We start from the raw sequence: 10,035 nt of genomic DNA on the forward strand, positions 1-10,035 counted from the left end.
CTTCACTACGCTATTGTAGGCAGTGATATGCTCATTGGGGTCCGAGGTTCCGCTGTGCTTCGGAAGCTCGGGCATTCTGAACTTCTTCGGAATGGGTTTTGGGGCCGCTTCCTCCGGGAACAGCGTTTGGACAAACTTCTTCGAGTCTACCCCTTTTAGAATCGAGGGTGTGCTCGGAATTTGGTCGACACTGGAGTTATAGGTCTCAACCTTCTTGTCATTGGATTCTATCTTCTTCTCCCTCGATTCGATCCTTCTTGTAAGGTCCTTGACCATCTTTATAATGGCAGGGTCGGCTGCCGATCCGTTGTTGCTTGATCTTTCTGGTACCTGCTCGGCCAGGGGAGCCATCCTCGGTGCTACCATGCTAGGAATTTTCTGTTGACATTGTAGGTGAGCTGTCAGGACCTAAACCGATGAGCCGCAATGGGAACCCGGTACCTTACTCGACCGAGTACCAACGTAACGTATCTTTCTAATTACATCATCATATACATGTGACATACGGGCATAATAGGCCAACATAATCATTTATAAACTCAAAATATAGGCCGTCAAGGCCGTACAATCTTTCACATATACGACATATGTCTAGAAGCCTCTAAGAGTACATAAATGTCATAAAGGTTGGGATAGTCTCCCGCCATACCAAACAATATACGTCTAAATCATACTAACCAAACAAGCAACTCCGAAACAAATGGAGCGCACCAACATCTTCCGCTGAGCTAATAGCCTACTTAGAGGGCTCTCAACCTGTCTATCGGTACCTGCGGGCATGAAACGTAGCGTCCCCAGGCAAAAAGGGACGTCAATACGAATAATGTACCGAGTATGTAAGGCACATAAATAAGTACATACGAGACATGGAAGAAATATAGAGTACATGACTCAACCTGTAAGTCTGAATAACTTTGTAAATCATAAATTACTTTTAGCGTCATGTATATACGTATGAATGTCATGTCATGCATAGGTACATGTTTCATAACATCATCAGCCTCTGAGGGCATCCCATCATATCATATCGGCCACTGTTGGCAAAATCATCATCGTATACCAGCTGATCAGGTGGTGGTGCGTATATAACGCCATAACCTTTCCCATATCCCATATACATATATATACATATATATATATATATATATATATATATACCCATATCTAACGCCGTTTGAATCATCTTTCAGCTATTGTGGGCAACATGATCATCATATACCAACTGATCAGGTGATGGTGCAGATATAACGCCGTAACTTTCGTATCTATAATTTAGTTGTTGAAGCCAGCCCCTTTGTAGGGAAACTTTCGTATGTATAATTTAGTTTACTTTATCGGAGTCTCTTACTTGTTTCTTTATACTGTGGTATCAGAGCCAACCCATCCTTTCGGAGGGAGGAATAGTTTACTTAATATGTCTGAGTCATTTCCATCATCCTCTTCCCTAGAAAAAATGAATATGTCTCCTACTCTATATAAAACCTTGTCCAAAAAATATGATTACCTCTATGAAGTAGATATCCTGCCCGATGAACAAAAAGTATCCTCAACTGAACTACCCCTCATAAACCCCTACTCAGCTTTTTCCAAAAAATTGTTTGCACCTTGGACCCATATTTGTTCCTTAGTCCAACACAGACCAAAAGGAGTTAAAGAATATGTTGCTGCCTCAAAACTTTACCAGCATCCTATTCTTGCCACTCGAGAGGAACAATTTATCACCTCTCAAATCCCAGATGATTTTCACAGGCAATGGAGATATCATGGTTTTAACCATATCCATTTTGGTGCTATCCGAATCGCTTTAACATATCACGGATGAAAAGGTCAACCTATTGTAGCTCAACTTTCTCTTCTAGATACAAGATACTTGGAGTACCAACATGCAAATTTGGGTACTGCAGAAGCTACCCTAAATTCTGGGACTGTCTTCATAACTATCTTTCCAAATTTCAACATGTCCCTTTATGTTCCATACTTAACCGAAGCACTAAAAATCCAAGTCCAAATCCAAGGTGCCCCTCAAGCCAAAGATTCCATACAAGCTACTCTTCATCACCAAATGCCGTGGCAAGTCCAAAATCATGCCATGGATCTTTGCCTTGCCAGAGGAGAAAATGCTTTACTCTTAAATATTGATGCTACCAAAGGAAACACCATGTGCACCCAAATACCCAGACAAATTTCCACAGATGAACTTGTAAAAATTCTTCATAATTCCTGGATCACAAATTATGAAAATTTAAGAGAACCGGAGGAATCTCTGCATTTGGTGAACCAACTTTTACAAAAAAAATGACAAAACCGTCTACATAAGCTTTGACCATTCCTATCTCAAAAAACCCAATAAAACCATCTTTTCTTGCCAAATGATTCAACCCAAAGATACAACAGATGCATACCCTGAATCTGATGGAGAGTTCTTTTGGAATATACAAAGCATCATGGAAGAACATGACTAGTGTCAAAATTTTGACAGAGAAGGAAAAAGGGCTTGGTGGTTCAAATGCCCCTTTACCGGACACTGCCTTGGGATCTTGACTGCCAAGACTATTTGGAATATCCAATTGGAGAATATGATGAACACCACCAGTGTCATTGGGAAAGGTTCGGCCTCAATAAAACCAAACCAAAATCCAAGAAAAAGGGGAAGACCATTGAAAAACAATTTCTAGCCAAATATGAAAACAAAGATCCTTCAATTGGCTCATTAAGCCGTCCAGGTAAATATAAATTTCTTGTCAGTTACAAACCCCATGAATGGCCAAAATTACCAAAAAAATTCACTCCAAGCTGGGAGGATAGTGAAAACACACCCAAACCCAAATCACTCTCAGCTCATACCCCAGAATCCAAAAAGCCACCTTAACCTGAAACTTCAGCAACTCAAAAAACCACAAATCCCACACAACCTTAGATATTCATGCTAAGTCCTTCAAGCCATAGTCATACCCTAGATTTTCCTTTACTCCAACCTTTTGAAAAGGAGGGTATAAGCCATGCTCCAAAAATTCCTAAGAAAAACATAGTGCTACCTACTGGAGAAAAACCCCAACAAGTGACATCGAAGCAATAATGAACTGGCAATCAGAAAAATCCATCTGCCAAAACAAGGTGTTGAACAACATTGGCAACACGATAAAGAACGTGGCCCATACACACAAAAAATGATGAGCAAAGTTGAAACAATTGATAAAAGGATGGAGAAAACATCGTCTCACCATGCCGGACTAATCAAAGCCTTGGAACTGAGGTTGACAAATTTACAATACGATATTTGTCCTCCAAGAACTTCACTTTTCCAATTTTTTCCAACAACAACAAAAGGAGACGATTTCCATCAGAGAACAAATTCAATTTTTGAGAAATGACCACTTTGAGCCACAAAAGACCCTCGTTTTCTCCTCAAAACCTACCTTCTTCCCTATGTCTTCACATGCATATTCCCCACCTAAATTAGACTACACCTTTTCTACTTTTCCATCTACCTCACAAAATCCAATCACTTTCACCCAACCCTTAAAAGAAGAACATAATTTTGATATTGCAAAAATGGTTTGGGAAAGGAAGGACGCTCTTGCGGCGCAAAAACAAACAAAGAAAAGGTGAGACCAAGGAGAAAGTTCAAAATGATCGAACCCCGAAAATCTGATACTTTTTTACCAGAAGGCTCCAGACCTCTATGTCTCCCAGCTAAGATACATATTAGAAGAAGATACTCCATGGTCGGAATCTCTGACTTCATCAGACGATGAAACAATGGAAGATATCTCTCAATCAAGCAATGAATCCACAACAAACTCTTCCGAAGATAACAATCCCCTAATATTTGTAAATCAGCCAAGAGACCCAGAAGTATCTGAAGTAGATGAGGAACAAGAAGGCATGACAGATGAACCAATCCTAGAAATAAGATATGAGCCCATGGCGTCAAAACCAGTTGGAACTGGATTCCACACTTTCACCTTAGATGATGTCAAGATTTCAAGATAGCCTCAAAGGATCCAAGACTTCTATACTTGGATGGTGACAAAAAATTTTGTGGAACGAGAAAAGTATATCATCCTGTCAGAACTCACTTCACGGTTCTCCGGAATTCTCAGAGATTGGTGGAACTCACTTGGAATTAAGACAAAAATACTTTTCTTACTTCCCAATATTTTGCCTTCAACATCAGAATCCTACATAAAGTTTTCTGCGGAGATACTGACCAAAGACAGGAGAAAATGCGAAGACAACTCTTCGAGAAGAAGTGTGTATCATTCGACAGAAATGACATTGACAAGCATTTTCAAAAAATGGCGTAGATATACTTCGAGATCGGTGGAGAAATCAATCTAAAGCAAGTCTTTGTCTCTTCCCTTCCAAAGTTGTTGGCAAGCCAAACCATGACCATCATTGAAGAAAAGTTTCAGTCTATAACATACCCTCAAATTGGTAATATCAGGCAAGCTATTTTCGTCACATTAGATGACATTTGTACGAAGCATTCTTCCCTAAAACAAATTATCCAACACAATCCAGCGCTTGACAAAGCATGCCGCAAATCTGACCTATTCACCGGGTCAGGATGTTCCTTCCACACATCTAGGCGACGGAGAGAATTTAGGAGGTTCAAATGGCCAAGAATTCTGGACGGAAAATCAAGGTCCAAGAAATGCACAAAATATGTCAGACGTAGAAGGCCAGGAAATTTTTACAAGAAAAATAGATGTTTTATTTGCCACAAGATTGGACATTTCGCTAAAAACTATCCCTAATAGAGAAGATCTATCACACTCCTTGAAGAGATTGAAGATTACTGGCATACATCTCGGAAAAGAGGAGGACCTTGAATCCATATTCTCTGTGGATAATGAACCTAATGAAGAAACTTAATTCTCTCTTGATGTCTATGAAGAACAAGGCAATGATCACTACAAAATTTTAGAACCAGTGATCGAAGCCCGAGAGGAGATCAACGCTCTCATAGTCGTTCCTCAAGTAGAACTCAAGGTCTATTCATCCAAATAGGATAAACCAACTGGAGTTATTGCTTTCATCAACATCGGAGCTGCTTCCTCGCTCATAAATTTTGTTGTTCTCCCTGAAGATCAATGGGTGCCGCACTTTAAGGATTTTAACACTGCATCAAATGGAATCGTGACTACAACCATCATCACAAAGCATCCAGTCACAATTGAGTTCTTTCTAGGATTGAAGTACAGAACCAAGCTGATAGGGTCTGATGTACCAGGAAAAGATCTTATTGTTGGATTCGACATTTACAGACAACTTAGGGATCAACTCCAGATCAAGGCTAACGGGATAGCTTTTAAAAAGCAGTTCAAACTTTATTTTGAGTTTCCAAGGCCATTCCAAATCACCAATGACGAACAAATCAAAGAGATTGAGCAAAATCTCATTGCACATTCATGTGTTGAATTCCACAAGGATTTCATGAAGAAAGGGAAAAGCCCATTATGGAACAACCAAGAGTTTTTTATCAAGATCCCTTTTAAGAAAAATAAAAAATTAATCCGACAAAAGCCAGTCATTCAGGCATGAATCCAGATCATCTTCAGCTTGCAAAGAAATACGAAGAACTTTTGGAATTTGATCTGATAGAGCTGTTGGATGCACAATGGGCATGCGAAGCATTTTATGTCAACAAAAGGTCTGAGCAGACAAGAGGAAAACTCAGTTAGTTATTAATTACCATCCACTTAACCATTTCCTCCAAGATGATAAATTCCACATCCCAAATAAACTCAATCTTTTCTCCCACTTAGCCAGGTCTAAATATTTTTCCAAGTTTGATTTAAAATCTGGATTTTGGCAATTGAGAATCAACCCTGAAGAACGACCCAAAATGGGATTTTGCATCCCCGATCATCACTTCCAGTGGAAAGTCATTCCCTTCGGGTTGAAAACTGCACCCTCCTTGTTCCAAAAAGCCATGATAAAAATCTTCCAACCCATCCTCCACACCTCCTTAGTTTACATTGATGACATCCTGTTATTTAGTGATACATTGAAAGAACATGTCAATTTGCTTCTTCAATTTGAGGCATTGGTAACACATTACGGGATCATGCTTTCAGCAAAAAAGATGATTCTTGCTCTAAAAGTAATCAATTTTCTCGGAATATATTTTGTTCATGGTGAATACAGTCCAGGACCACATATATGTCAGAAATTACTCAAATTTCCGGATACCAACCTCACAACAAAGATGATCCAACGGTTCTTGGGTGTAATAAATTATGTATGAGATTTTATCCAAAATATCTCTACATACATTTCACCGCTCACAGAAATGCTCAAGAAAAATGCTCCATTATGGGGAGAGAAACAGGATGAAGAAGTTCGAAAAATAAAAGAGATATCTTAAAATGTCAAAGTCCCTCTACATCTCTTCGGATGGAAAGAAGATACTGCAAACTGATGCCAGCAATAAATATTGGAGTGCTATTCTATTTGAAGAAAAAGATGGCCAGAGGAAAATATGTGGATACGCCAGTGGAAAGTTCAAAGATGCCGAGCAACATTTTAACTCCACTTTCAAGGAAATTCTTGCAGTAAAGAATAGAATCAAGAAATTCAATTTCTTCCTTATTCATACAGAATTTCTAATAGAGATGGATATGAAGGCCTTCCCAAAGATGATCCAGATAAATGCAAAAATTATTCCCAATCCTCAGCTTCTCAGATGGGCTCAATGTTTCTTTCCATACAAATTTCAAGTCAAGCACCTGAAAGGAAAGGATAATATTCTCGCGGATTTTCTGTCTCGACCGGAAGAATTCTCAAAAAGATTTTTCCCAGCAAAACTGAAGTCAAAGCAAAAGCTAATTAGCCACATCTTCATGCTTTCAAATATACCAGGAACAAGTTTATTAAAGCCAACAGATCATCCACTGGAGTTGTTCAACCTCATGGATCTCTTTGATCCGTCATTATTAAGGAAAGAAGAATTTATTATAGTTTTTCTGCATTGATTAAAGGATTCTTTGTGCCTCGATATATTTATCCTCCATTGATAAAATGAACATGGGAAATTTCCACCAGAATGATGCCTCTGCTTGCGCCTGGACTTTTCCATTAATAATCATTACTGGCCTGTGGAACATGAATACCTTTGCTATGTAGGAATCACTGAAACATTTTATACAATATATTCTAGGTTTGAACCATAGCATAAATACTTTAAGGGCTAGTGCAATGTTATCAAAATCCTTGAAGGTGTTGCATTTTAATTCCATGAAAATATGATACTGATGGCATAGGTACTTGAAAAACTATAATAGTTCTTGTGGGAAATCCTTGGCTTGAACTATGAATATATGGCAGCACGGATATTTTGGATTGACCCCGTATGGCTTGAGAATGGATCCTCCATGTTGCAGGAAAACTTGGAGCTCATAATAAGTTCTTTTTTCCATATTAATTGACAGATCAAAGGGATCCATGAGGTTGAACAACTCTAGTGAATGATGTGTTGGCTTTAATGAACTTGTTCATGGTATATTTGAAAGCACGAAGATGTGGTTAATTAGCTTTTGCTTTGACTTCAGTTTTGCTGGGGAAAATCTTTTTGAGAATTCTTGCGGTCGAGACAGAAAATCCGCGAGAATATTATCCTTTCCTTTCAGGTGCTTGACTTGAAATTTGTATGGAGAGAACCATTAAGCCCATCTGAGAAATTGAGGATTGGGAATAATTTTTGCATTTGTCTGGATCATCTTTGGGAAGGCCTTCATATCCATCACTATTAGGAATTCTCTATGAATAAGGAAGAAATTGAATTTCTTGATTCCATTCTTTACTGCAAGAATTTCCTTAAAAGTGGAGTGATAATGTTGCTCGGCATCTTTGAACTTTCCACTAGAGTATCCGCATATTTTCCTCTGGCCATCTTTTTATTCAAATAGAACAACACTCCAATATTTATTGCTGGCATCAGTTTGCAGTATCTTCTTTCCATCTGAAGGGATGCAGAGGGACTTGACAATTTTAGATATCTCCTTTATTTTTCTGACTGCTTCATCATGTTTCTCTTCCCATGATGGCGCATTTGTCTTGAGCATTTATATGATCGGTGAAATGTATGTAGAGATATTTGGGATGAAATCTCTTACATAATTTATTGCACCCAAGAACTGTTGGATCTGCTTTGTTGTGAGGTTGGTATCCAAAAATTTGAGTAATTCTTGACATATATGTGGTCCTGGATTGTATTCACCATGGACAAAATACATTCCGAGAAAATCGATCTCTTTTTGAGCAAGAATCATCTTTTTTGCTGAAAGCATGATCCCGTATTGTGTTACCAATGCCTCAAATTGACGAAACAAATTGACATGTTCTTCCAATGTATTGCTAAATAATAGGATGTTATCAATGTAAACTATGGAGGTTTGGAGGATGGGTTGGAAGATTTTTATCATGGCTTTTCGGAACAAGGATGGTGCAGTTTTCAACCCGAAGGGTATGACTTTCAATTGGAAGTGATGATCGAGGATGCAAAATCCCGTTTTGTGTCGTTCTTCAGGGTGGATTCTCAATTGCCAAAATCCAGATTTTAAATCAAACTTGGACAAATATTTGGCCTTAGCTAAGTGGGAGAAAAGAGTGAGTTTATTTGGGATGAGGAATTTATCACCTTGGAGGAAATGATTAAGTGGCTAGTAATTAATAACTAACCTGAGTTTTCCTCTTGTCCGCTCAGCTCTTTTGTTGACATAAAATGCTTCGCATGCCCATTGTGAATCCGATGACTCTATCAGATCAAATTCCAAAAGTTCTTCGCATTCTTTCTTTGCAAGCTGAAGATGATATGGATTCATGCCTGAATGACTGGCCTTTATTGGATTGGTGTTTTCATTTTTGTTGATAGGGAGCTTGATAAAAAATCTTGGTTTTTCCATAACGGGATTTTCCCTTTCTTCAGGAAATCCTTGTGGGATTCAACACATGAATGTTCAATGAGATTTTGCTCAATCTCTTTCATTTGTTCGTCATTGGTGATTTGGAATAGCCTTGGAATCTTAGAGTAAAGTTTGAACTGCTTTTTAAAGGCCATCCCGTTAGCCTTGATCTGGAGTTGATCCCTAAGTTGTCTGTAAATGTCGAATCCAACAATAAGATCTTTTCCTGGTACTTCAATCTTGGAAAGAACTCAATTGTGACTGGATGCTTTGTGATGATGGTAGTAGTTAGGATTCCATTTGATACAGTGTTAAAATCCTTAAAGTTCGGCACCCATTGATCTTCAGGGAGAACAGTAGGATTTTTGAGTGAGGAAGCAGCTCTGGTGTCGATGAAAGCAATAACTCCAGTTGGTTTATCCCATTTGGATGAATAGACCTTGAGTTCTACTTGAGTAATGACTATGAGAGCGTTGATATCCTCTCGGGCTTCGATCACTGGTTCTAAAATTTGGTAGTGATCATTGCCTTGATCTTCATAGACATCAAAAGAGAATAAAGTTTCTTCATTAGGTTCATCATCCACAGATAATATGGATTCAAGGTCCTCCTCTTTTTCGAGATGTATGCCAGTGTAATCTTCAATCTCTTCAAGGAGATTGACAGATCTTCTCGATTGGGGAAAGTTTTTAGTGAAATGTCCAATCTTGTGGCAAATAAAACATCTGTTTTTCTTGTGAAAATTTCCTGGCCTTCTACGTCTGAAATATTTTGTGTGTCTCTTGGACCTTGATTTCCCGTCTGGAATTCTTGGCCATTTGAACCTCCTAAATTCTCTCTGTCGCCTAGATGTGTGGCAGGAACATCCTGACCCAGTGATTAAGTCAGATTTATGACATGCTTTGTGAAGCGCTGGATTGTGTTGGATAATTTGTGTTAGGGCAGAGCGTTTCGTACAAATGTCATCTAATGCGACGAAAATAGCTTGCCTGATATAACCAATTTGAGGGATTATTATAAACTGAAACATTTCTTCAATGATGGTCATGGTTCCGCATTCCAACAACTTTGGAAGGGAAGAGACAAAGGCTTGCGTTAGATTAATGTCTCCACCGATCTCGAAGTA

The sequence above is a fragment of the Nicotiana tabacum genome, chromosome 6 (assembly GCF_000715075.1).
Source record: "Nicotiana tabacum cultivar K326 chromosome 6, ASM71507v2, whole genome shotgun sequence".
NCBI classification, from domain to species: Eukaryota; Viridiplantae; Streptophyta; class Magnoliopsida; order Solanales; family Solanaceae; genus Nicotiana; species Nicotiana tabacum.